General features: G+C 47.8%; 1 protein-coding gene and 1 pseudogene across 5 annotated transcripts in view; both read right to left on the reverse strand.

The window, feature by feature from the left end:
- Positions 1-26388, reverse strand: part of CPEB1 (cytoplasmic polyadenylation element binding protein 1) — a 493259-nt gene that overhangs the window by 392691 nt on the left and 74180 nt on the right. The window lies entirely within an intron of this gene.
- LOC146860169 (T-complex protein 1 subunit zeta pseudogene) lies at positions 3523-6978 on the reverse strand (annotated as a pseudogene).

Consider the following 26388-nt stretch of genomic DNA (forward strand, 5'->3'; position numbering starts at 1 on the left):
GCAGCTCTACCCAACCGTTCTATGTATCCTACACTGTCATCTGGTGGAGATGGCTTGGTACGGTACAGATCAAATCATTCCCTGTAGGGGAATTGAGGTTTTATTCTATCCATCCCCATCTGGATCTTCAGGTGTATGTGGTGGTGAGCGCTCAGGTGAAATTAGTAATGGTTGAAACGAAGGAGGTGATGGAGTAGAAGGATTAGTACGGACTTTCTTTTTAAAGGAATGTGGTAGATCTGTCTCAGGTTTGCATTTTATTGTCACCTTTGTGGTAATATTTCCAGTTGTTGGGTGAATATATAGCTCCTGCTGTTTCGGATCCGGTTTGGGGGTGGAGCATCAAGATGTTGCTCTTTGGATGGAATCGGCCCATCAGTTTGGGTGCTGGGGCTTTGGCTGCAGCAGATTTTGGATCAGATTATGTTTTTGGCGTTGAAGGGGGTGGGGCGGAGCCTGTCTAACTTTGATCCTGAAGGTTTCAGCTCTGTGCCGGTTTTCGGTTGGCTGTTCGGAGCCAGAAGGCTTCAGGGTAGGTTTTGGTGCCGAGCTGGAGGGCGGGGTGTTGGATACATGTTCAGTGCCAACCGTGGCACAGAGGCAGGGGTTGGGCAGGAGCCTTCTTGGGCTGAGATGGACTTTGGGGCAAGGGAGGATATGTACTCCGGGTATGCTGACCTTGTGAGCTGTAGTCGGATGGAGATCGGGCCTTGTTCCTCCTCAGCTACCATGGCATCTCTGGCCCCATGTTCTGAATTTTCTTCGAAGAGGTCCAGAATGGAACGTGCTGGCTATGCATGTCGCGACGTCGAGCCAGACAGTCGCAAAGTGTTTAGATCGGAAAGTCTAACATGTGCAGTCCTGTTCCCTGTGCTCTGGAGACCAGCACAGGTTGCACAGTTTGTGCAAGTTGTGCGCAGAAACTTCACGTGGCACCAAGGGTAGAATTTAATGGAGTCCGTTCCATCTACTGCGAGGCGGACCAAAGCAGGTAGCCCAGATCGAAAGAGGGTTTTTCAGTAAAGATGTGGAGAATGGGATTACGCAATAACAGTCAAGGGAAACTGGACAAACTGTCGAACCGGTGCACACCAATTCACGTCCGAACCAGATGGCACAAAAAAAAAAAAAAAAACAATTCAACAATGGAGTCGATGCCCATGTGCACTATCACCGAAAGGAGGAGTCCCCTACCTCGTGACTGGAAAGACTTCAAAGAAAAACTTGCGAACATCCGGACCCAACTCTAGATGGCAGGCATATGCAGAGCATGTGATTTACATCTCACATGACTCGAACACAAACCCCTAATTGTTACTGTTACCCCCAGAAAGTAACTAGTAAATGGCACCCTGGGTACCTAGGGCCTGGGAGCTGGAGAGGGTCCCCTCACTGGGAGCATGGCACTGCCCTTGCAGCTTACATACCCCTGTGACAGGGGGGGGGGGGGGGGGGGGAAAATATGACAAAGTATACACTCTGCATGGGTGCCATGCCAGCCAGCACTGCCTGAAGGTATAGTCAAGTCACCCCTCTATCAAGCTTCACAGCTTGAACACAGCATGCACTATACCACAGGTGAGAGCATATCTGCATGATCAGATATGCACCTACAATATTGGGGCCCATTTCCTAATACTGTAAGTGTCAGGGAAGCCATAGAGCACATAAGCTGGAAACTCGACAACTCTAGTTCCACAGTACCAGGACGGCTTCACTGAACACTGCGTGTTTGGTACTAATTACTCCTTTCAATATCCACACTGATGCCAGTGTGTAATTTATTGTACCATTTACCCAGAGGACCTCAGAGGTGTCCACTGAAAACATACCAACCCTGGTGTGGACTCAGACTGGCTGTAGGCACCAAGACACCAGACAGGTTTCTGGACCCCCTTGGTAGAAGCCCCTGTTGACTGGGACCAGAACCGAAGCACATCATGGGCAGAGGTGTCAAAAAACTCCTCCCCCAGGTTGGGCCAGTGCTCGAAGAGGGAAGCTTCAAAGAACTGCCACCTTTGTAATGCAACCCCCCCAGCCTCTGCTGCTAGCAGATGGCAGCCCCCGGTTCACACCCCCACTTTGGGCAGGAAAACCAGCAGGAAGACAAGTGGAGTTGGAAGAGGGGAGTACACCCCCTATTCGAAGGTGGGCACGGCAAGGTGAAGTACATCTTCAAGTGCCTGTAATTTTGAAAATGGGGACACCCATCCAATCAGGGATAGGTCTATGCACCGCCAATAAAGGGTGTCAAAAGAGGGAGTAGTTGTCCCAGGTAAGGTGCCCATTGGCCCTACCTGCTACTTCTCAAACTCCAAAAGTCTAGTATTTAGGTGACTCCCTGAGCCCTAGAAGACAGATCTGCGACGACCCTGCAGAGACGATTGAAGAGTACAACTACCTTGGTACCAGCCCTACCGGCTGGTCTCTAACTTCAGCGAACCTGCGACCAGTCTTGCAGCCAGCAGTCTCTAAAAACCCGAAAAAGACTCCAATCTCCTGTGGACAGCAGACGTGTCCAAGATGATAAAAACTCCAAGGACCCCCAGATCCAGAGATCTGCATCGCCTGCCCACTCTGCACCAGATGCCCACGGCCAGTGGCTCACCTGTGCAGTCAAGTCTCCCCATTGATCCTGACCTTGTGTCCAGCGTTGGCAGAACTCTCCTAATCTCCACATTGGTACCTGCAGTGTGAATCCAGAGGCTCCACACCTACCCCCCCCCCCCCAATCCAGCTCCAGTAAGAAGACTTGTACATCTAAAGGCACCCAAGCCCCTGGGCCTTGGTGTGCTGAACCAACTGTGCCCCTAAAACCCTCTACATCTCTACTTACCTGGGCTGTTGGTTTGCCTCCTGCAATCTCTGGTGTCACACCTGCAGTCTTTATGGAAAAGCATGGGTGCCTGACTTATTTTGCACCTGGCAGCCCCTTTGCTGGTGGTGTATGCTCTATGCTGCTTTGTGCTCACCCTGCTGGTCCTAACTTCTGAAGCTTGGCCGCTGCAACCGATCTGCTTACCTGCAAGCACTGCGGCTCCAGGCACCCAAAGTCTCCATTGGGCTGAACTCAGATTTTGACCTCTGCACCTGGCTACCCCTCTGCCGCTGCAGTTTTGGTACTCCTCATCCTTGGCCCTTGCTGACTTTTGGTTCCAAAGATTGGGAGTGCATTACTTACACATTTAACCGCGCTATGGATTTCCACATCGAAACTTTTCAGCACTGTTCAATGTTATCCTATGTGCCGAAGTGAAGTATTCTCCCCCCCGCCAAGTTACGTTTTGTTGTAATAGTGTATAAACACTGCAGTCAATTTGTAGGTCTAAGTGTGTAATAAAAAAAATAACCAAGTGTCATGATGCAATGAAAAAGCTATGACAATTTAATAGTCAAGACGATTAACAGCTCAGATAGTCACCCCTGACAGAGCGTTGTAAAGTGCTGGGGCCAACAGTTCAGACTCTTGCCAGGAGTTACAGGTCGAATCCAATTCATGGTCATTTCCTCAGAAGAGGTACTTCATCCTTTAAGTGAGGACATGCCCGCTCTCGATTTCATCCACCAAGAGGATATTGCTAGCAATCACTGTGGAGGAGTGCAACAGCGTCTTAACACTGTAGTTGTCCCACACCAGCATCTGCTGCAACCATTGGTTTACCAGTGTTTAAATCCACACCAATGAGTTGGCTGGATTCAGTATTCGGTCTGAATTTTAACCAGCGTCTTGTGGACCATAACCAGAGTTCTGGGTTAGAACCTTAGGAATGATTAGCAGGGCATCTGCAAAAGCTTGTACTCCAAGCTGGGCTGGTCCTTTAATAGTCGCTTGTGCTTAACCAGGGCATTGGCTATTGCCATGTCCACAGCACCTTCCCCAGCAACTACGCAACCATCTACCGCATTTTTTTTTACAGCACGTAAACCATCTGATTGCATCCTTGATCTGAGCAAGTGTTCTCCTCCCCCATTGTGTATTTGTAGACAAGACCTGCATGTCCTAAGCACCGGAGTAACATCTATTGAGTTCAATAAAGTTCCACCATGAGCAAGGCTTAACCTCACCATGTCCCGTCTTTGCCCTATGAAGAGCTACAATTCCTTCTTTTGCAATAGCATCCAAAGAAAATGGATCTATACCCTTTTGGTTGAAGAGGATATTACCTTGCCCGAATCTCCACAGACCTTACTTTTCAGTTCTACAATTTTTTGTACTCTTGCTTCAATGAATTTTCTTTCCGCTTTAACCAGTTTCTCGTTCTTCAGCACTCTGAAGAATCCAGAGTTCCTCAGTTCTTACTCCAAGGATATGTTTCAGGTGCGAATGAAATAGTCTACAACTCTTTTCTTTATATCAGGATGCTGAGCGCAATGATCAAAAACCAGTCCTCTGATCAGGGGTGTCGGTTTTGTGTTTCATCTCCATAATCGCTACCATAAACAGATCAATTGGTTCATCTGGCTGTTTGATGGCCAAAATAGAGTCTACGACAGCCTCCGTCAAGATATCAGCCAATTCAGCATGGACTTTCGTACGCAAGGATGTTATTGCAACATTGAGGGTTTCCCGGTCCATTTCTTTGGTCACCTTGATTTGTTCTAGAACTTCAAGAGCCTTTTCTTTTGAAGCTTCAAATCCTTCAGTCACCACCCTGGGGTGCAGGCCCTCAGAAATATAAAGGTCAGCCTGTTTAAGCAGCTCGCCAATAATCAACACATTTGAAGTGGTGCAATCTCATGTAATGTCATCTTGCCCTGTTGCAACTTTTGCTAACGATGCAGTTGGGTGTTGAATTTGCATTTCATGAAGTAACACATTGCAGTCTATGGTAAGTTTGATATCTCCAGCCCCGGAAACAAGCATCTTCATGGTCCCTTTCGGGCCTAGGTTTGTTCACAGCACGTCCTGCAGTCCACGAGCCACACTGATGTTTATGGTCAGAGCTGCCTGCGCCCGAGCTACCTCAGCCTTAGGCTCGAGAGCTTTCACCGCAGACGTGGCTGAATTAGGAGGGTTCCGGGCTGGTCACCTGGAGTGGAGCAATGCGCAGCCCCCAACACGCCGCCTCGGGAGGAAAGGCTGAAAAGTATTTAACAACATACTTACCTTATTGGGAAGATCTTGGCCTTAAAATAAACAGAATAATTTTCTAAAATTGGTTTGGATCTCGGAGTCAGGTGTCCATTATTGACCACTGTTGTGCAATAAGTCTTACACTACTCTGTTAGGCCCAAGGCTGCTCACCCATACTACCACTAATAGAGCACTTTGGGTTTTACATTGAGCCCTGTAAACGTTTGGGGGCTCCCTGAATTGTGCACAGAATGACCACTTAGTGGTAATGCCATATACAGAACCACCTTCCACACACAATAAACATTAACAGTGAGATCCTCGCATTTGTTGCGGACCTGGAATGTATCCAGCCTGGCAAGTTACGCCAAGTGATATCATGTCTACCAGTATCTCTCCATAAACTCAAGATTCAGATTGTGCTCTTTCAAGAGACACCTGACATCAACACTAATCCATGCGCAGGAGGGGCATATTGATAGGGACCAAATATTCCAGATGTGCCAGGAGAGCATTAATTTGGATGGCTTCTTGGGTACCCCTAGAGGTATAGTATCCTCCAATTGATCTAGTTGCACTGTGCTAGAAGTGTTATTGGACAGTTCCCCCTTTCACTAATTTCCCTTTATGCACCCAATACGAACCATTCACGCAATCTTTGACTGAAACATTGCTCCATAATGCACTAGCACAGACTTACTGGGCAGGGGACTTTAATTGCACCCTACACCAAAATGACAACCGCTCCCTCCCACCCAATGTCAGGAGCACAAACAATATTTTTCATATTACAGAGATAGGCCACTAACACCCAGGTGCAGGACCTCTGGCGCAGTCAACCCGGAGACTAGGGAATTCATACTTTATTTAACCCCCAAATCTACATACCAGGCTTAATCCAATATATTGCTCTGGGGACTCCCTTGCCAGGGTGACGCAGGCACAATACCTTGGACGCACTCAGACAATTCCCTCTACACTGGTAACTGACCAGGGTGTGAATCAAGCCCAAAAGACCAACATGGTGCCTTCCAGCGACGCCCCACTCCGATCTACTATCATAACATATTACCATCTTATTTTTGGTGGGGGGGGGGTGGACAGAGGGGTCTCTGCCACAGGACCCAGGATCGAACGGGATGGCTGAAGGCTGTGCTTTGTGGTTTTATGATTAAGGTTGCTTATGGCACTAAGCTAACCCGTCACAGGGAACCTGGCATCCAGAAGAGGGACATACGCTGCTATGTACAGTTATCCCCTACAAACCAGTCTGTAGGGGTTCTGTTCGTGCATGCTAGGCTAGACCATTATCCCACTCTGAAGCTGGGATCCCTGAATTAGAGAGCACTTGGCTAGGAGACATGCGAAGGGCGACAATGCTGGTAGACTACTGGTGAGGTTACTTTGCTCAGATTCCTCTAGGAACACGATCATGGCTATTAAAGACGGGACAAATCCTTAATGAACAAGTTACTAGATTCCTTACCTTAGAATTACCCCTATGTGTCGATCTGGATACTTCTCAGCAGTACTAGGCATGTCGGCAGGAGATTATGGTCGACTCCGTTAGTCATCGGCATCGTGATCGTCAAAATGACATCATGGTATCTACTTAGACGCTGCCCCTGAGTGCCATCAGTTCTTTTACCCCCAGGAATTAGACTGGATCCAAATAATTTCTCAGTCCACTGAGAACACCAAACTCTTCTCCAGTCAGCTCATCAAGCTAGTCTGCCAGAGGGTCACAAGACCCCTCCCAGCCCTCTGGCCGCCACTCAGGGAAATAAGGAAAGCCAGGGAAGAACAGTGGTACAAAAGTACCCTTCAGCACTGGTACCAGCATCATCTGATGCCAGACTGGCTCCATGTCCAAGTCGAGGGGGAGCAACTGGCGTCGGAGGCATTGTTAGAGGAATCTGTGCTGGAGAATGTACTGGGATGTCGACCGGCATCAGGCCTGGATCATTAGGGGCCCTGCGGCACAGAGGCCAGAGCTGCAGGCATCAAACACCTAGAGCCCCCAGCAGAGTCCATAGGACATGAAGACATGAAGGAACAGCGGCGGAGTTGGGCCGCTCAAAGATGGAATGAGGGCTACATAAAATGCAAAAAGCTGGGCAGGGGCTGCTCCGGCTCCCAGGAAGTGAGGGAAGCTGAGCAGTCCCAGAGGGCAGAGCCTGAGGACGATTACCCTCAGTGTCCAGACGGGGAGAAGGCAAAGAGACTATGCTTCTTTGCCTTCTTGTGCTTAGTCTTATCTGATTTAGATATAACTGATTACCAAGACTTTGATGATGAATGATGGAGTGGCTCCGTGACATTCTCTTGACCAGAACCACGAGCGGCGCAGAGCTGACTGCAGGACTCCAGAAGCTTTCAGAACTGCTCCCACAAAGACTATGTTCATGGCCCGACAGTCAGAGCACAACATCCGGGTGTGGTCGTATTCCAAGCACGAGAGACACGAGGTGCGGATCTATGACAGACTTAAGATTGTGACAGGGGTCACAAGGATTGAAGCCGGTCCGACGATGGGACAAACCTACGTGTACCAGGAGTAGAACTACTCAAAAAAGAGGCTGACAAAAGTCGAAAACGTTTTAGTCAAAAGTGACCAAGGGTACCACTCTCTCCGAATCCATGCTAGCTGGGATAGAAAAAGACAGACATCAGCGCACAGGGGCGGTGTCTGTAGATAGAGGGATGTCATCCTGGCAATCACGATGCCGAACGCGAAGTCGACCAATGCCACTTATAAATGCGCAGGGGGTACAGCTGAGAGAAAAAATTATCTGGATCCAGTCTGACGCCTGGGGGTAATTCTAAGGTAAGGAATCTATAAGGAATATGCTACTTACCAGTATGCATCTGTTCTTGGCATGTAGAGCTGTAGAGTCACACACTGAGGATAAGATCGCCATCTGGTGTTGGGCTCGGATGATTGCAGGTTGTTGTCGTCTTCGGAAGAAGCCTTTGGTCATGAGGTTGGTGACTCCTCCCCTGGACAACAGTGCGCATGGGCATCCACTCCATCGTCAGATTGTTTTTTTACGCCATTGGGTTCGGATGAACTTTTTTCCGCTCCAGCAGAAAATCAATACTGCTTTTTATTCATAGTATGCCTCCTTATACAAAGCCATACAAGGGGAGGATATAGCTGCACTCCTTCCTAGATTGAGTAACCCTCCACCCCCGCCCCCCCTCCTCAACTTTCAGACCACGCAGCAGGTGGAATTGGAAGCCAATCACTGAAAGATTTCTAAGGAACGGTTCCCAGACACCCAATTCGAAGCGAAGGACCAGCATGTGGCGACTGGATCATAAAAGGAGTCTGCAGAAATAACTTCGTAGCAAGCATTCAAGTTCCGACACAAGTCTATCAATAAGGAGATAGACATCAATTATCCGAGCATCAGTCAGTGTGTGCAGGCAGAGCAGACTGAGGCAGAGGAGAGCCAGAAGCAGGGGACAGCACTCAGACACTGGCAGAGAACGAGAACTGTGGCATGAAGTTGGCAAGGCAATAGTGAGAGCGTGTCTGTTGGAGTCTGCTAGCTACTGTTGCATTGGCGGCCGAAGAGACCTGTTGGCTGGCCCTGTGGTTGGGGGCTATCAGCAAGTATGGTCTTCTGTCCTCTGTCATCATCTCTAGTCACCCACTACCCTCATACCCAGAGTTCCTACCCTGCGAACACAATCCCTAGTCTTCACCTGGTTTCCCAATCAGCCAGAGCCTTGTATGGGCCCAGTACATTAGGCACAGTCGGCGCAGCAAGTGAGCACAGGTGCCTTGGAGCACCCCTTATTTCTACCACCTGACAATCTTTGACAAGACAAAACCACCAAGCCCAATCTGATGCTAGCAACCTTAATCCCTGCCTGTGCTTGTTACCTGCACTGGTGTTAAGCTTACAGGTGGTTGTGCAACTGGTTGCCTGCACGAGGTTTAAGGGGCACAGGTGGATAGCATAATTTCCTTGTGACGGTAGTACCAATACAACATGTCCTACGGACTGATGAACTGCTGCAAGATTTAAGCATTCTCTAGTTTTAATCAAAAATTGCACTTCCCCGGCACACCCCTATCCCTCTGGTCATGGAAAATGGGGGACGAGTATTGTATGGGTCTTGCGGTTGCAGTGTATCAGGCAAGGGGAATCCCAAAAACAAATTTGGCAGAGGTGGACAGACTATAGGGGTATTGTCCTGGCCCTGGTTCGTGCAGACTCCCTTCTAGACGAGCAAATCCAGAGATAAGGAGCCAGGGAGCAGGGGACCGACGTGTCCAATGATTAAGCTGCTCTAGGGAATTTATAGTGTCATGTGGTACTTGGGTGGGATAATGGGGATTGGCGGGTCCAACTTATGCAATTATCTGTTGTTACAGTTCTTAGGGGGTTCTCATAGCAATCTCCTGTATGTGTTTGTTAGCCGATGTCTCCTGAAACCCAGGCAAATATCCTTTTCCAAAGAGGATAAAACCTTCGACACTCCATCTTGTAAGTCCATTAAACATAATACATTTGGCCAACAGCCTACCACCCAGTAGGTTAAGTTGTAGAGGATCTTCAATATCAGCTTGCAAATTAATGGTCAAACTCTGCCTAGTCTTACAAAATTAGGCGTTTATATTACTAATTATTCTTTTAGTCAGAGAAGAGAACCAAGAGCAGTGTGCTATTTACTTTTCTAGACTTTAGTCTCACCACCATCTGAGGAGGCTAGCTTTGCGGCCAGCAATAAGCAACTCCCCTTAAGTTTAGGTTGCAATCAGAAAAGGACCATACATAATGCTTTGCTTCAATCCTTCATACTAGATTATGTGCTAAATTTAGTGGGCACATACCCTTCACCACCAAGGCCATTGGCAGCTTTAAATTCAGGCCTTTGGGAACAGACCACCCCACCCATGCCCCGGTGACATGCCTTTTGGGGCAGTTCACGTGTAGGCCCATAACTTTTACATAAGGTAGCCACACCAAATTGGTGTCTTTTCCCAGTATCCTAAGGATTGTACAGGTACCTAGGGTTTGTGGATTACCTGGCAGGGTACCAAGAAGTTCACCAAAATAGAACTACATTATTTTTTGGGGGTGGGGAAATGGTATCACATGTTTTGTTATGCTAAAATAACAATCTTCCCAGCTTTCAGGAAACGGTAGACTAGTCAAATAACCAACATTTCTGCAGTTTTAGCCTATTTCCAAGTATTTGTGCTTTATACCTCCTTCCAGCCATTGGTAGAAATGGGTGGGAAACCAATTTTGGATCCAAGAAAGCTATACATTACTGAAAAGGCGACACCATTCTGTATTCAGCAAGGGGTCATTTGGGTAAGATGCTTCAAGGTTTTCCTATAGAAAGTAACAGTTGAAATAAATATTGAACTAGTTGAAAAACTAGCCATTTGTGCCTACATTTTCACCTGCAACTTCCAACTATGGTAGATTTTTGTAAAGCAATAGTTACATCTGCGGGGCCATTTAGAATGCAGATATATAGAGGGCTTGTAGGTTCACCAAGAACCTGAGTTACCCAGAGCCAATAACTAAGTAGCACCTTGCAATGGTTTTTCATTGTGTACTGGGTATACAGCAATTCATTTGGTAAAATCTAAAGAGTGAAAAATTGGTATCAAGGAAACCTATATATTTATGAAATGGGAACAATCTAGTTTAGAAGCAGTGGTTATTGTCCATCTCTGAATTTGTTGGTACCCATATTAGCATGTAAATTAGAGGGCATTTTTCAAAATGACTTCACACATTTGTATGGAGGAGAAAATTCATAGAAATTGGTAGTAAGTTTCCCCCCCAAAATCTTCGATAAAAATGGTGCCTCACATGGTAGGCCTAGTGCCCATGCAGGAAATAGCGTTTTGACCAATGTGAACACAATTGTTCCACACAAAACAGACGCTTTTTTTAAGTGACTTGCTGTGGATTTTGGGCCTAGCTCAGACATTTTAGGTTCAGCTGGGAATCTGGTGGGAAAAGGTTGGGGGAATCCACGCAAGCCACACCTCCATGTATGCCCCTAGGTGTCTAGTTTTCAGAAATGTCGGGGTGTGGTTGGTTTCCCTAGATGGTCACCAAGCCTGGGACCAAAAACATCGGTGCTCCCTTTGCAAAAACAGGTAGTTTTGTGAAATAGGGGCACCTGCGTTTTTGGTCCCAGGATCGGAAGGCCATCTATGGAAACCTACTAAACCAAGGGAGTCCTTGTGCAAGCGTAGCGGTCGCAGCTTTGGCTCCGACGGAAGCATGGAACCCCTCAGGGGTTACATCATGGCCAGGGCGTAGAATTTATTGCAGAGCACAATCCTTGAGAAGGTAAATTTCTGCATGGCCCGATTTGCGTATCGCGTGGTCTTAAATAGAGTTCAGAAGTGAGCTAAAGAAAGATGGATTCAACCCAGATCTGTGACAGGGGTGGGCGAAGTGTCTGAAATGTGTCAGCACTCCGTCCATCATCTCCTTGTGTTTCCTTTCTTTGCCCCGACAAACCCAATGACTAGTTGATCATTCACCTGGAACTCTGCTACAATTGATGTAGACCAAGAAATCTTTTTGGGTCCAGGCAGTGGAATCTATCCTCCCCTTCAGAAAGGGGAGCAAAGAAGGTAGCTCGTTTGGACTGGTTAATGTGAAAAGGTTGTCACAAATCTCAGTAGGAAAGGGGTTCTCAAAACTAGTTTGTCTAGGAAAAGGTTTGTTTAAAGGGAGTGCCAGCAGTTCATTAGTCCCTCCTGGCTGATGTTATGGCAACTAGAAAAGTGGGTTTACTGGTCAGAAGGGGTATGAGGAAATAGAACATATGCTCAGAGGACAAGCCCATCAGTAAGGTCAAGACTAGGTTAAAGCGCCATTATGGCATGAATGGTTTGAGGGAGCATATGTTGTAGTTCCACATTCCAGGTAGGGGGGCTGGGTGTCATGTGGAGGCTTGCGGTTCCAAGATCCTTTATGTTACAACCCCTGCCATCACCATGGTGAATACCCAAGGGGTGCGGGAAAGACCAAAAGGGCAAAGAAAATAAAAATGCATGTGGCTCACCATGAACCACAGATCACGCCTGTGGGCAGGCAGGATGGAGATGTGGAAGTAGGTGCCCCGCAATTACAGCACTATCATCTAGTCTGGGATCAACAGCACACCGACCCAAGCCTCTTGACTTTCTAATTCAGGGAAGAATGAGGGTGTCGAGGCATCCGACCTTAGGCACCAGAAAGTAGTAGTAATAGCAACCATGACCTACTTCTGATGCTGGCACCCTAGACTGGTGCTTTGGCCAAAAGAGCCTGCAATTTGACAGAGTAGCGAGAAGGTCTTCTGTCAGCTGGATGGGGATGGTGGCATTGGCAGAGATTTCCAACACTGAGCAGGAGTAACCGACAAACAATTTGGAGTACCCACTCGTCCCAACTTATGGGCGGACAGTGGAGCAGGAGATACCCCGATCCTGCTGCAGACTGGTTGCCTGTGATGGTAAGAGGGCAAACTAAAGTAGTACTGTGGCTGCCAGGGTGAGTGGACCGCTTGCTGTGCATCACCACAAGCCTTGTGCAAGCTGTGGTCATTAAAGCACTAGGGAGTTGGAGTCTTGGTGGCAGAGCATGAATGGACACAACTGGTAGCCCCCTAACATAGCCACAGAAGGGGTGAAAGGCAGAATGTATTTGGTGTGGGGTCATGGAGTGACTAGCTGTCTTTAAAGAGCTCCAGAAGAATCTGCCCGATTGCTGAAGAGTCAAGTGCCATTGAAGGACAACTCTTTAAGGGATGCCCGTAAAGCCAGTTGATCTCGCCCAGGAGTGATGTCCGATTGCCACAGACAACACAATTGCTCTGCCTACAGTCTGATATCCAGTCTGCAGCGAAATTTGTAGTATCACTGCCATCAGCACTAGTCTGTCAGTATGGCACAGGCCTCCAAGATCATGTGCATCACTTATGCAACCAAATCCCAAACTGAGTGTATCTGCCCAAAGGCACATGGTGTCCTCCGATCACAGTACAACGCTTGCGTAGAACATAATCTTGCCAAATGTATACAGCCTCTAGGACTCCCTATACAGAACACTGGATAAGAACACTCCAGAGTTATCTTTGGCGGTGGAATCCTGGACAACCAAACTCTGCAGAGTGTGGCGCTGGGTGAGTACAGCTGGTTACCCAATAATGGTGCAATGGCAGCAGGCAATTTATCCTATGCAGAACCTGGCCTATGCTCCAAGCAGAACAGCAAATCCTGCATTAAAGGACAGGAAAGGTCCTGTGGAGGCTCCTCCAGCCTGAAGCACCCACATCAAGAAATTGGTCTTTACTACCAAGGAAGGTAAAGCAAGGTACAGACCATCAGCTGCCCTAGTCACCATTATGACAAAGGAAGACCCTTCCTCTGGGGTCACACTAGGCTAACGTCTGATGTGTTAAGTGCCAGTTGCCCTCAGGCTCTAAGGGATTCTGGTAGCCACAAGGGTCCTCAGATGCTCCAATTATACTCCTCACAGGATGGTCATAGGAAAAAGGGGGGGGGGACCAGACAAAGAAGGCCATGGCACTGACTCAGTAGGTAGAGTTTCCATGTCAGTCTGGTATAATAAGTTTGCAGCACCATTGGGCCCCAGTAACTAGGTCACTGGAAATTCCGTCATTGAAGGTCGCGGTCTCATGACCAAGCCAATCTGGATATAGAATGCCCAACTGAGCAGAGGGTGGACCCACCTGTGGTAATCCAGTAGGACTGTAGCCAAACCCATGGAGATAAAGGGTGCTCCAGAGAGGTAGACTGGCAACACAAAAATGAGCTGCATGGCATCCTAAAACTCAAGTAGATGGTGGTGGTTTTGCTGGCGCCTTGAAATTCAGCGAGGCTCATAACCGACCTGTAGAAGGCTCGGCAAGTGACACGTGGCAGCAGGGCCTAGAGTGGTGATGTAGTTACCACACCCTGTTCGAAGACAGACTGGCGTTGAAGAAATAGCACTTTTATTGTGCAAGTCCTACAAGAAATCACTTACAGCATAACACCTGGAACAGCTCCAGGACATGGAGCACGAGTCATCTAGCTACCAGGAGCTTCAGGTATCGCTACCCTCAGGTTCATGGTGAGACTACTCACGCCTTGGGATTTGTGGCCTCGCACCAGAGAATCTAGATAGGGGTCTGTCACAAATATCTGCCCCACAGGCTTTTTCAGGGACATACACACTAGGAGACTGTCTTCAAAAAGTACAATAAAATGTCCAAAAACGTTGTCCAATTAGTGGAGAAGAGTAGCTCTCTGGAATTATGCTGATAGTAAGAAAGAAAAGATGTCAGCACACTGGGGAGGAATCTATAAGCACACGTCACTTTCAGCATGGATTTGTTGACCGAACCAAATAACTACACTCATCAGCAGGCAGAGGTACGGCTTGAAAATTACCAGATCGTCAGATGCCTGGGAACTGTTCTAAATGTTAGGAATCTGCAGCTTGAGTTCAGATTGATCTGTTCTTTACTAATCCTAAGCAAGGCAGACCAGTCTCCTGCACAGCTGTTCATTGCACATAACAAGGTGCCGGACTGTGTGGTTAACACACTAGCCACATTGTCATCTTAAAACAGACAATCCAATTTCTATTAGAAATAACATTGCCAACTAGAATAGCATAAAAGGATACAACAATGTCCAATATGAACCAAGTTGTAGAAGATGGACTAAAAAGGGCATAAAAGTACGTGATTGCTCCAATCACTCTGCAAGAATGAAAGTGGGTGAAGTACCCGAAGTTATCCAATGTTAATGGAACGAATAATTCGACTTGGAGATCAAATTACCGAAATGGTCGATTGATGGAGAACAAAATTGCCAAAAGCCATAATAAACTTCACAGCTCTTCATTGAATCCAGACCTTGGCCAAGAAGAATCTGGCACTGGACCCCCCTCTACCCTGAAATCTAGAAAACTCAAATACACCAGACCGTCCTATTGAGAGGCAGCAAAGAACCAAGATTGATTGTATATTATATATATATATACACTTTTTTAAATCAGGATGAAGCCACTATCAAGGCTCCTAACATGCTGCAATGAGGCTGTGTTGACAGTCAAGTAGCTATAGAAACACTCCATTTCAAATGTGATGGGACATGTAAGGTCCACAAATACCCACAAAATTGATAACTGATAGTACCCATCAGTCTATGCTATCCACAGGTTCGAAGACTCCACTTGCCTCCAAATATCTTCTCAGCTAGTGCCATCAAAATGCAGAAGCTAGCAGTACTCCTCACAGCCACAACAATTCCAAAGCAAATCAATAACCAGTGGTTCACCTGAAATCAAGGAAGTTCATCTAGAGTCGGAGTACAATTTAGTAGATATATCCAAGTCCAAATCAGCCAGATCCTAAGTGACATACAGTAGTTAAAACGCAACTTTGATAATGGTGAGACACTATTGTCTCAGCCATCCCCCTTCCTCCCAGTTAAAGCAACAAGCTCCAGCTGCAGTTGGAGAACCCATAAGGCTAATAGCAATGATTTACAAGCCCCTACTTTGAATGGGATGCAAGAAATTCTCCGGTGAAGTTTACATCAACCATTCCCTAGTATCAAACCACTCAACAAAACTGGCTTTAAGTAAAGTGGATACAAACATTTATTTTATTTACACCAACTTATCAACGGACCACCAAGACATTCTTAATAGAAGCAACCTGGTAAGTTATTAATGCATTCAGGCCTATCAAGTTCCACTGCACAATATCAAGGGAGGACAGAGCTAGGGGACTATACATCTTTTAGCATTCAATATTTCATCAGGGCAGACCCATGGGAGGGCTAAAACCATGGGTTAGAATTAGCACAGGCAATTTGGAAAACATTAACATACAACATTCATGTTGTTGCTCCACTGAGCACACTCTTTACTAATCCTTGAAATGGGAAAGCCAATAATGCCTATATTAAGGACCTGAAGCATCCACAGCACCCAAGACAAACTGGCTGGACACAATATGCGCACAAGAAATACCAGACATTGATTTGTCTGAAGATTAATAACCATCCAGCTGGTGCATCCTGGAATTGAGAACCTCAAAACCAAACGCAAACTGCTGGATGGGAAATGGCGCACCGCCAAGGAGTCCACTGACTGACCTACGAGACACTCAACCAGTAGCATCGACATGGATTAGTTACTTAACTGTAATCCTAGTTCTCTTCCAGGGTATCCTCAAAGTCATAAGCATTAGAATATTCCCGCCCATGCGCGGGACCCCTGAAACACTATGTGATTATATATATATATATATATATATATATATATATATACACATATATACATATATACATATATACACACACACACATCCATCCATCCATCCACAAGCAATTGCAGCCTACTAAACACCAGAGCTAAATCATGCCATAAGGAATTTCTACCATACATGAAAAACATGCATTGGAAACAGGAGAAACAATAGCAAAATGTGTTTAGAAACTGTTTTAATGCTCAGCAAACAGTAGAAATCCTCATAAATCACTGAAAGCATAGGAAGCTCCCAGGCTGCATTGCAAACACCCAGTCTAAAAAGACTGAAAAGCTAACCTGTAGCTGCATAGCAATAAACTGACACCGTGCCTTTTAGGCACACCCGACCACCAGCTTCCCATCATGCTACAGGGGTGACAGTTAGGTCAGTTCTTTGCGGAGACTGAAAAAACCATGGCACAAAGAGTTAACAGGTTGCCGCCTTGCAGATCTGACATTGGGACGTAATGCAAGAAGGCAACTGTGGCTGCTTTCCCCCTAGTGGAATGCGCCTTAGGAGGCAATGGTAAGGGCCTTCTCGCCAGCTGGTAAGCTAAGGTAATGCAGGACACAATCCATCTCGAGATGGATCTCTTAGCGGCTGGGAAGCCTGTTCTCATGGTGCCATAATTGACAAATAACTGATCTGTCTTCCTTATGCCCTTGGTACTTTCTAAGTAGAACTTAAGTACCCTCTTGAGGTCCAAGGAATGAAGCAACCGCTCAGCCGGGGGTCGCTGGATTTGGAAAAAAGAGGGAAGGGAAATGGACGGATTGATTTGAAAATCAGACACTACCTTAGGGAGAAAAGATGGATGCGCCCTTAAGACCACTTTGTTATGGTGAAAAACAGTGCAAGGCTCCTTGGTACACAGCGCTTGGATCTCACTTACTCTGCACGCCGATGTAATGGCTACCAGAAAAGCGGCCTTCCAAGACAAATGCTGCAATGAAGCTATGGATTGGCTCAAGGGGGGGCCATCAATTTAGATAATACCAGGTTCAACTCCCACGGAGAAGGGTTTCGAACAGGGGGATACACCTTCAATCCCTGTAAGAAGTCCTTGACCACCTGCATCTGGAAAAAGGAGGGCTGACTAGGAGCTCTCCTGTACGCTGTAATGGCAGATAAATGGACCCCGATAGCAAGATCAAGTTTAAAGTAAGCTTCCAAGTACAGAAGGTAAGGGAGAATGACATCCTCCTGCCCCTTTGTATGATCAAGGTGATGTTCTCTACACCAAAGAAAAAACCTCTTCCACTTGAACACATGACGCTCTTGGAGGGTCTTTTTGCTTCTTTCAAAATATGCATGCAATCAGGAGGCAGTATCAAATGTCCGTATTGCAGGACCTCAGGAGCCATGCTGCGAAGTTCAGTGAGGGAAGGTTGGGATGAAGAATCCTCCCGCCCATCTTGGTCAGCAGGTCCGGCCTGCAAGGTAGTCTCCTGTGTGGATGTACCGACAGATGAAGGTCCAGGTACCACCACCGCCGTGGCCAGTCTGGAGCTATCAGAATCATCGTCATGCTGGATCTGAGTAGCTTGGACACCACCTTCGGGATCAGGGGCAGAGGAGGAAAGGCGTAGGCATATGTCCCTGACCAGTCCATCAAAAGAGCATTCCCCTTGTCCCTGGACATTGGAATCTGGACGCGAAGGCGTGGCATTTTGTGTTTGTCTGCAAATAGATCCCTCTCCAGACGACCCAAACGATGGAAAAGGTACGCCACCTCGTCGTGCAGCACCCAGTCTGGCTGATCTTCGAAGTGCCTGCTGAGTGAGTCTGCCTTGATATTTAGCTCTCCTGGAGGGTGCACCGCCACTACCGAGAGGTTCCGGGCGAGAAGCCAGTGCCAGATAGTCTGTGACTCCAGGGAAAGAGGACGTGACAGAGTTCCACCCTGTTTGTTTAGGTAGAACATTCGTCGTGTTGTCGTTCTGGATCAGGACCGAATCGGACTAGATTGCTGGTAGGAAAGCTTTCAGAGCAAGGTGGACTGCTCGGAGCTCCAGCATATTGATGAAATAGGTCTGTTCCTTAGTCGACCACCGTCCTTGTATCTGAAGGCAACCCATGTGTGCCCCCCCCCCCCCCAGCCTTGCAAAGAAGCATCTGTCACGACCGATTGCACTGGAAGTGGCTGGTGAAAAGGGACTCCTACCATCAGATAGCGCTGCTGAGTCCACCATCTGAGGGAGGATTTCGCCGCCTGGGAGAGACATATCTGATCTTCCCAGCGACCTGTTGACTGATCCCACTGGTCCTCCAGAGTCTGTTGCAAAGGCCGCATCCTCAGCTGGGTGTTGGGAATAAGAAAGATTCAGGACGCCATGGATCCCAGCTGGGATAACACCTGCCGGACTGATGGGTTCTGCACCTGGAGCCGGAGTCTGCACTTCCGTTTCATTGAGGACAGTCTCTCCTCCAAAGGATATGCTCTTCCCACGCTTGTGTCCAGAACGGAGCCAAGGTAGTGGATGGTTTGGGTGGGCTGCTGCACTGACTTCTCCATGTTGACATGAAGGCAGAGATCGTGTAACTGTTGCAGACAGATCTGGAAGCCTTGCCTCATCTGCTGCTGGGATGAACCTTTCAGCAGCCAGTTGTCCAAGTATGGGTAGACGAAGAGACCTCTTCTGTGAAGAAAAGCCCCCACCACTGCCATGCATTTGGTGAAGACGCGGAGCCGACTTTAGTCCAAAGGGCAGGACCTTGTATTGATAATGCTTGTGGCCAACCACAAACTGCAGGTACTTGCTATGACTCTCTGCAATGGAAATGTGGAAGTACGCATCTTGGAGGTCCACCGAACACATCCAATCCCCTACTTGCAGATGGACATATTTGATGAAGTGCCAACATGCGAAACTTCTCCTTGACTATGACCTTGTTCAGAAGACGAAGGTCCAGGATAGGCCGAAATTTGTGCTCCTGCTCTTTTTTGGGGACCAGAAAGTACCGGGAGTACACTCCCTTTCCAATTTGAGAAGGTGGAACCTTTGATAGCCTGCTTTTGAAGGGCCCTCACCCACTTTCGAAGCAGCTGTAACTGGTGAGGACGGGACTTTTTTGGTGGCATGTCCTTTGGATGCGCACGGAAACTAAGTGCATATCCATTGCGCAGTATATTCAGCACCCAGCGATCTTTTGTGATGCTGTCCCACTCTGCCAGATGTTGTGAAGCACTTCCTCCCACTGGAGTGGGCAACGGCGGCAGAGAAAGCCACTGCTCATGACTTCCCTGCTGCTCTCGCCGTGGTCGAGGACTGCTGTTGGTGGCCCCCCCCTCTACCTCTGTTGGACTTTCCTCCCCGAAACGGACTTTCCCTGGGTCTTATCCTGGGACCACTGAGGGGTTTGAACCCTCTGTTGCGGCCCCTTGCGCTGGTTGGGTCTGTAGCGGCATCTGAACTCCTTTTTCTCCAACCCAACCGCCTTGAGGGTGTCCAACTCGGTCTTCATGCGACCGATCTCTTCATCCGCGTGCGTGCCGAAGAGAGAAGAGCCAGAGAATGGAAGGTTCAAGATTCTCTGCTGTGCATCTGGTTTCAGCCCTATTAGTCTCAACCAGGACGATCTCCTGGCGCACACTCCATGCGCGTAAGAATGCGCTGATAGCACCGCTCCATCTGCCGCCATGCTAATCGTCTGATTAGCCACCAAGGATCCCTCAGTGACTATCTCCTCGAAATCCTTTTGGTCCTCCTTGGGGAGCTTGGATTTGAAACGCTCCAAAGAGTCCCAGAGAGCTCTGTCATATCGGCAGAGCCGCGCAGTCGCGCTGAAGACCTTAAGGGATGCAGCCGCCGACGTGCAGGCTTTGCGACCCCATGAGTCCCGAGCTCTTCTCTCTATCTGGTGGGACAGAAGAAGAGTACGATACAGCGCGATTCTTTGCCGCCGCTACTATTACAGAGTCTGCAGGAGGGTCCATCTTAACAGACTGGATCAGAGGTAGCCGGCTTATTCTTAAGGATGCGAGCCGGCACCGCCTTGATGGTTGCTGGAGTTAAGGTGTCCATGACAGGTTCCAGGATCCCAGGAACCAATGGAAGCAGCGGTCGAGATGCAGTCTGATGAAGAGTCTCGAAAATCACTGTCGTGACTTGCGGGACTGACATCTCAATGTTGAGTTTGAGCACCCCTCTGCAGAACCTCATGGTATGTGATGTCATCTATGGGCGAGACCCTGGACACTGGGCTGTCCGATAACGTGGGGGAGTAATCCCTCTTTGAGGACTGGGTCGGGGAAGCAGATGGTGTTCTTCTACCTCGATGATCACGGGCCCGTGATCTGACTGCACGATCTTCTCGCCTGGGGGAGCGCGATCTAGGGCGCTGTCTCAGGTGACTTCTCGCGTGCTTGCCTGGGAGGACTCACTCTGTCTACTTCATCCACCAATCTTTGAGGAGGAGATCTATGCGCCAGACTGGCATACTCTTACACCGTCCTTGTCGCCCCAGAGTCCTGCCAGTGACGTACGGGCAGCAGCCATCTGGGCGACAGCTGAACCGCAGAAGTTGTCTCGTTGTCTTGAAGGAGACCTGCGGACATTGCTAGCAACTTCTCTCCGTGAGAGACCTTGCGGAGTAGCTGACCTTGGAGAAGCCCCCTTGGATGAGTGAGAGGACGAATGGCGTGAAGCTGACTCCGTCACTAGGACCACTGATCCATCCTCAGACCTCACGAGGCCTGTCTCGACGTCGATCGCTCTCGACGTCGATCTGAGCTCCTGTCTTCCTGCTTGTCGGGCCTCTTGTTTGCTCGACGTCGAACACCGTGTCGACGGCAACCAGTGCCAATGAGCAGGCGAAGAATGTTGCCTCTACGTCGAACGGCGATGTGAAGCAGACGACGGAGGGACTCGATGCGAACGTAGTCTAGACGGCGGAGCTGCGTCCAATCTCGACGGTCTGCGCGACGACGGCTGAGGGGTATTTCTCGCCCTCGAAGCCGAATGCCGTCCAGACGACGGAGACCTCATCCTCGACGCCGATCGTCGGCGGAGGAGTCTTCGCTCTCGACGTCGATCGCTGATGGAACTGCGACGACGGAAGTGAGCCTGCCCGCGACGACGGAGGGGGTGACACTCCGACGCCGATCGTCGCAGAGTCGACGGCGGAGGGTCTCTGCTCCTCAACGCCGATCGTCGCCGGGTTGACGACAGCGGAGGGGGTCTTGTCTCTCGCACAAGTCTGAGACATACCTTTGACGGAGAGTCTGCTGTCGAAGGTCTTTTCTTGGAAATATGACCCACAAGAAGATCTTTTCAGCGCCGAGCCTCACGCTGAAGCAGAAGGACTCGAGGATTTGCTTCTAGAAGACGTTCTAGACCTCTTGGAGCCCTTCCTTACCGGACATCTTCCTCTAGATGGTTTACCTGCCAGGCAATACAGGTGAATTCTTTCCCTGTCCTTCAAAGTTCTTCTGGACAGGTTCTGTCAGTGAGGGCAGGTCGTAGGATCATGGTCCTCCGGTAGACAAAGGATACAGACCCTATGAGAATCAGTCTTGGCCTTTTTGCCACAAGAAGGGCAAGGGTCAAAAAGAGATTGCATTTTAAGATTTAAAAAAATGCCTAGCCTGTCAAAAAACACAGATTCCTACTTTAACTGATGAGATGTTGAAGTAAGGAATAAAAGTTAAAATATTTTCTGACAAATCAGAAAAGAGTGGAGCTGTATTGCCTGGATCCTTCCTGAAGGAGCCGGAAAAAACTGACCTGTCACCCCTGAGGCATGATGGGAAGCTGGAGGTCAGGTGTGCCTTAAAGGCACGGTGTCAGTGTATTGCTATGCAGCTACAGGTTAGCTTTTCAGTCTTTTTAGACTGGGTGTTTGCAATGCAGCCTGGGAGCTTCCTATGCTTTCAGTGATTTATGAGGATTTCTACTGTTTGCTGAGCATTAAAACAGTTTCTAAACACATTTTGCTACTGTTTCTAATGTATGTTTTTCATGTATGGTAGAAATTCCTTATGGCAGGATTCAGCTCTGGTGTTTAGTCGGCTGCAATTGTGTATACAATAGCTATATGGATATATGTGGGGCACATACAATGTAGTGTTTCCAGGGTCCCGCGCATGGGTGGGAATATTCTAATGCTTATGACTGATGAGGATTCCCCTGGAAGAGAACTATAAGAAACACCACCTTAGGCCCACTGCATTGAAGCCAGCTCTAACCACAGAAAATAACTTCAGAATTGTCAAGGAGTTCTCTAAACCCTGAGCAAGAGGAAGTCATAACACCTTCCCAAACAGCTCTGCGACACCCTGGCGGACCTCTTCAACAAAGTGTCCATCTAAAAAAAACTTAGAAACTCAACCTACTGCTGCCAACATACTTAAAAGCCTTGACCCCACAAGCATCACCTCCAACCGCTAGATCACTGCCTGAGACCTGATCACCATGCAGAGCACCACCAACATTATGCACTCCATCCACTCAGTAACACAGACCCATGTCCATACCACATGTTCAACCTCAGCAACACCATCTGCAAAATGATCACAGCCATCTTAAACATATCACCTCAGCCACCTACCTGGACGAGCAGAAACACGCCCAAGTCAAACACCTCCTCAAGAAACATTCCACTGACCCAAACAAGCTCCAAAACATCTGGCCCATCTCCTTGCTCCCCTTTCCCACTAAAGTTTGAACAGGCGATCAACCACCAACTCACAAAATACTGCGAGACCCACCATCTTGTGGACGCATCCCAATCCAGATTCAGCAATTACCCACAGCACTGAAACCGTCCTGAACACAGCCACCAACATCAGAACCCTTCTTGACTGGGAAGCAGCATCAGTCCTGATCCTCCTAGACCTCAGTGGCTTAGTGTCCCACCATACCCTAATCAAGAGGCGTCACTAGATCAGAATCCCAATTGACACCCTCAAATGGATTAATTCCTTCCTCACTGGCAGAACAGAGCTGTGTCCATCTTCCCCCTTTTACCTTGGAGCCCCAAGAACATTCAGCCAGATGCTGTTTAATGTCTACATGACCCCCGCGTCCCCCTTTCCTGGCCAACAGTCAGAAACCAGACTCAACATTTTCTCCTACGTGGACGATAACCAGCTAATCCACTATCTGAAGACCCTTCCACCACAAAGGCATCCAGTCAGCAATGCTGATCATGCACAGGTGGAGGTTTGCAAGACAACTGCCTCAAGCTCAATACTGACCAGTTTGTTCTTTCGGTACACCTCACTGTGGAGCGACTTGTGGTGGCTTGCCAAACTGGAACCCTCATCCTACCATGGACCAAACCCAGAACCCTTGGCATAATCTTATACAGCAAACACCATGAAGAACCAGATCAACGCAGTGTTGTCTGCCCGCTTCCTTACTCTGCGCATGCTCCAAAAAAAATATTCAAATAACACCCCATCTCCAACAGACGCACCACCACCACACAAGCCTTCATCACCAGCTGCTTGGACTACAGCAATGCACTCTACACAGAACTTAATTCACACCTCAAGAGACTGTAGACCATTCAGAACTTGGACCAGACTCCTACGACCTCCCAAGGAGTGCCCACATAACCACTCGACTGAAGAAACTCCACTAGCGCCCCGTCCACAAGAGATGCCAATTCAAGACTGACTCACACTTACAAGGTCCTGAACAACCAGCACTGCTGCGTTTCCATCAACCTCCAGACTCCTATGATCTCCCTCCACCTTGCTCACACCCACCAAGGCTGGGGGGGGGGGGGGGGGGGGGGGGGGGTCCTCCCTCGCTGCAATATCCTGGAACAGCCTCTCCCTACATCTCAACTTCACCAGTACAGAAGGGTACTGAAGACCTGGCTTTTCAAATTATACCATTGGAGCAGCACTGCATGGATACCCTCACGGGTAATTTGTGCTCTACAAATCCCGATTGAACCCATTAACTGCTGCCCCTGACACAACCAAAGTGCACGGTCATTTTTTTGGTTCTGCATGCTTAGGGCTTCATAACTCTCGCCCCCCTCTCCCCACCCCCCAACACACAAGGTATCCACACGCTACATTTGCGTCCTTTTTTCCAACATCCTGCAGATTACCCAGGATTGTGTATCCACAGGAAGGGACCTATAAAAAACGTAGCCAAGTTGAGTTTAGTGGGGAAATAGGAAAGTGATTTGGAAAAGTGCTCTAATGTCCTCATCTCAGTATTCAGAAACATGCAGAGCTGAATCAGCCCAATTTTTTTTCTTTTTTCTTTTTTTTTTAAACCAGAGTTTTGGCTTTGTTCACATTGGTAGCCAGTTTTTCCTACTTTGTGCTTCCAACCAATTTTCAGTTTCTGGTTGAAACTAGTCTGAAACCAAGGGTGATCCTGGAAAGCTATAGATTTCTGAAAAGTAGACAAAATTCCAGATTTGTCAAGGGGTCATGCATAGATCCCTCAAGGTTTTCCAAAGAAAAAACCTAATTTGTGACAACGTTTTAGTCTAACTTTGCCAGAATGGATGCTTTACAAAAGCAATATACCCCAACGTCCGCTAGACCCATCTGGTTGCAGGGATACACAGTTTGAGGGTTCTCCAAGAACCTTAGGTACCCAGAGCTAACTGAGCTGCACCGTACAATGGTCTTTCAAGGTTCAGAGTATAGACCAATTCATATGGTGAAATACATAGAGGGGAAAATGGGTATCCAGGTTAATCTGCATTTCTGAAATGGGCTCAAGAAACGGAGTTTAGGAGCAGTGGGTATTCATAAATCTGAATTTGTGGGTACCCGTACTAGCAAATTTATAGACTAGTTTTTCAAAATACATTTTACACATTGGCTTACATTTGGGAGGCAAAAATGCAGGGAAATCAATAAAAATTGGTACTTCACTTATGTAGTGAGGTTTAGTGCCCACAACATGAAAGTGCAGCATGGACCCATAATTTCCACCCAAAATGGACTTTTTTTGTTGTTCAGTGGGTAGATTAGGATTTTGGGCCCCAACTCAGTCAGCACCTGTGCAAACCTGCAAAGTTTTTTTAAACTAGGCACCTGGGGGATTCTAGGGCGGTGTGCCTTAAGTGGACCTGAATCTTTGGCGATACCCAAGCAGGGACCCGCTAGGCAGAGGATACATTGGAAAGGGACATTTCTCCCCCCACCCCCCCCTTCCAAACGATACCTCTCCCAAAGCACTGCTGACAGGTGGGGGGGGGTGAGATGCTCCACAGTACTGATGCAGTGGAAGTAAAACTAGCCTAACTGCTAGTTTTAATTTCACTTCAGTGAAATGACAGCAGCACTCCCTACATGCGGATAGTCCTTACACTAAAAGGCTGGCTGCACCGGAAACTCTTCCCGAACAGCGAGGATAAAATTAAAATTAAGGATTCCCTTTTGTAAGGGGCCTTCATACACCTCCCCAGTGTCATCCAATGGACGCACTGAGGTAGTGAAGATGATGGAACCAGACGTGTAAACAAGAAACACCTGTTATCAGGATAGGGAAAACAGTATGGAGGACTTTAAAGTGATCTACTGCTCAGAAATGAATGCTGCTTACTTAAATGGACAAACTATTAGATTCTCCTTCAAAAGCCACTTTTAGATTAAATGTGCCAGTATAATGGATTATGTTAATGAAAATGTAATTTTTGGAACATTGTGGTGTTCGGGCATTGTGCATGTGACAATGACCCAATTATAGCAGTCCTAAAAATACATCTATAACAGGACTAGGAACTAGACACTTCCTGCACTCTAGACTAAAAATTATTATGAAGCCAAAGAAAAGTTATTTGGCGGAATTAGTTGTAGACATGCAAACCATGGCAGATGAAGACGGGAGTTAATCCAATGGAATGCAGTGTAGAAAAAAAATGCTAAATCTAATGGAGTTTATAAATCCATCAGCCATTCTCAAGTTGCACGTTGAAAACGTATTGCAATTCACACCAAGTTTAAGCTTGAGTAACAAATCTGAGCAGGCTATCGGGCAGTATTAAAAATTAACATTTTTATTTAAACATGGAATGGCGGACAGCAAATT

Source organism: Triturus cristatus, chromosome 3_1, assembly GCF_964204655.1.
Source record: "Triturus cristatus chromosome 3_1, aTriCri1.1, whole genome shotgun sequence".
In the NCBI taxonomy this organism is placed as follows: domain Eukaryota; kingdom Metazoa; phylum Chordata; class Amphibia; order Caudata; family Salamandridae; genus Triturus; species Triturus cristatus.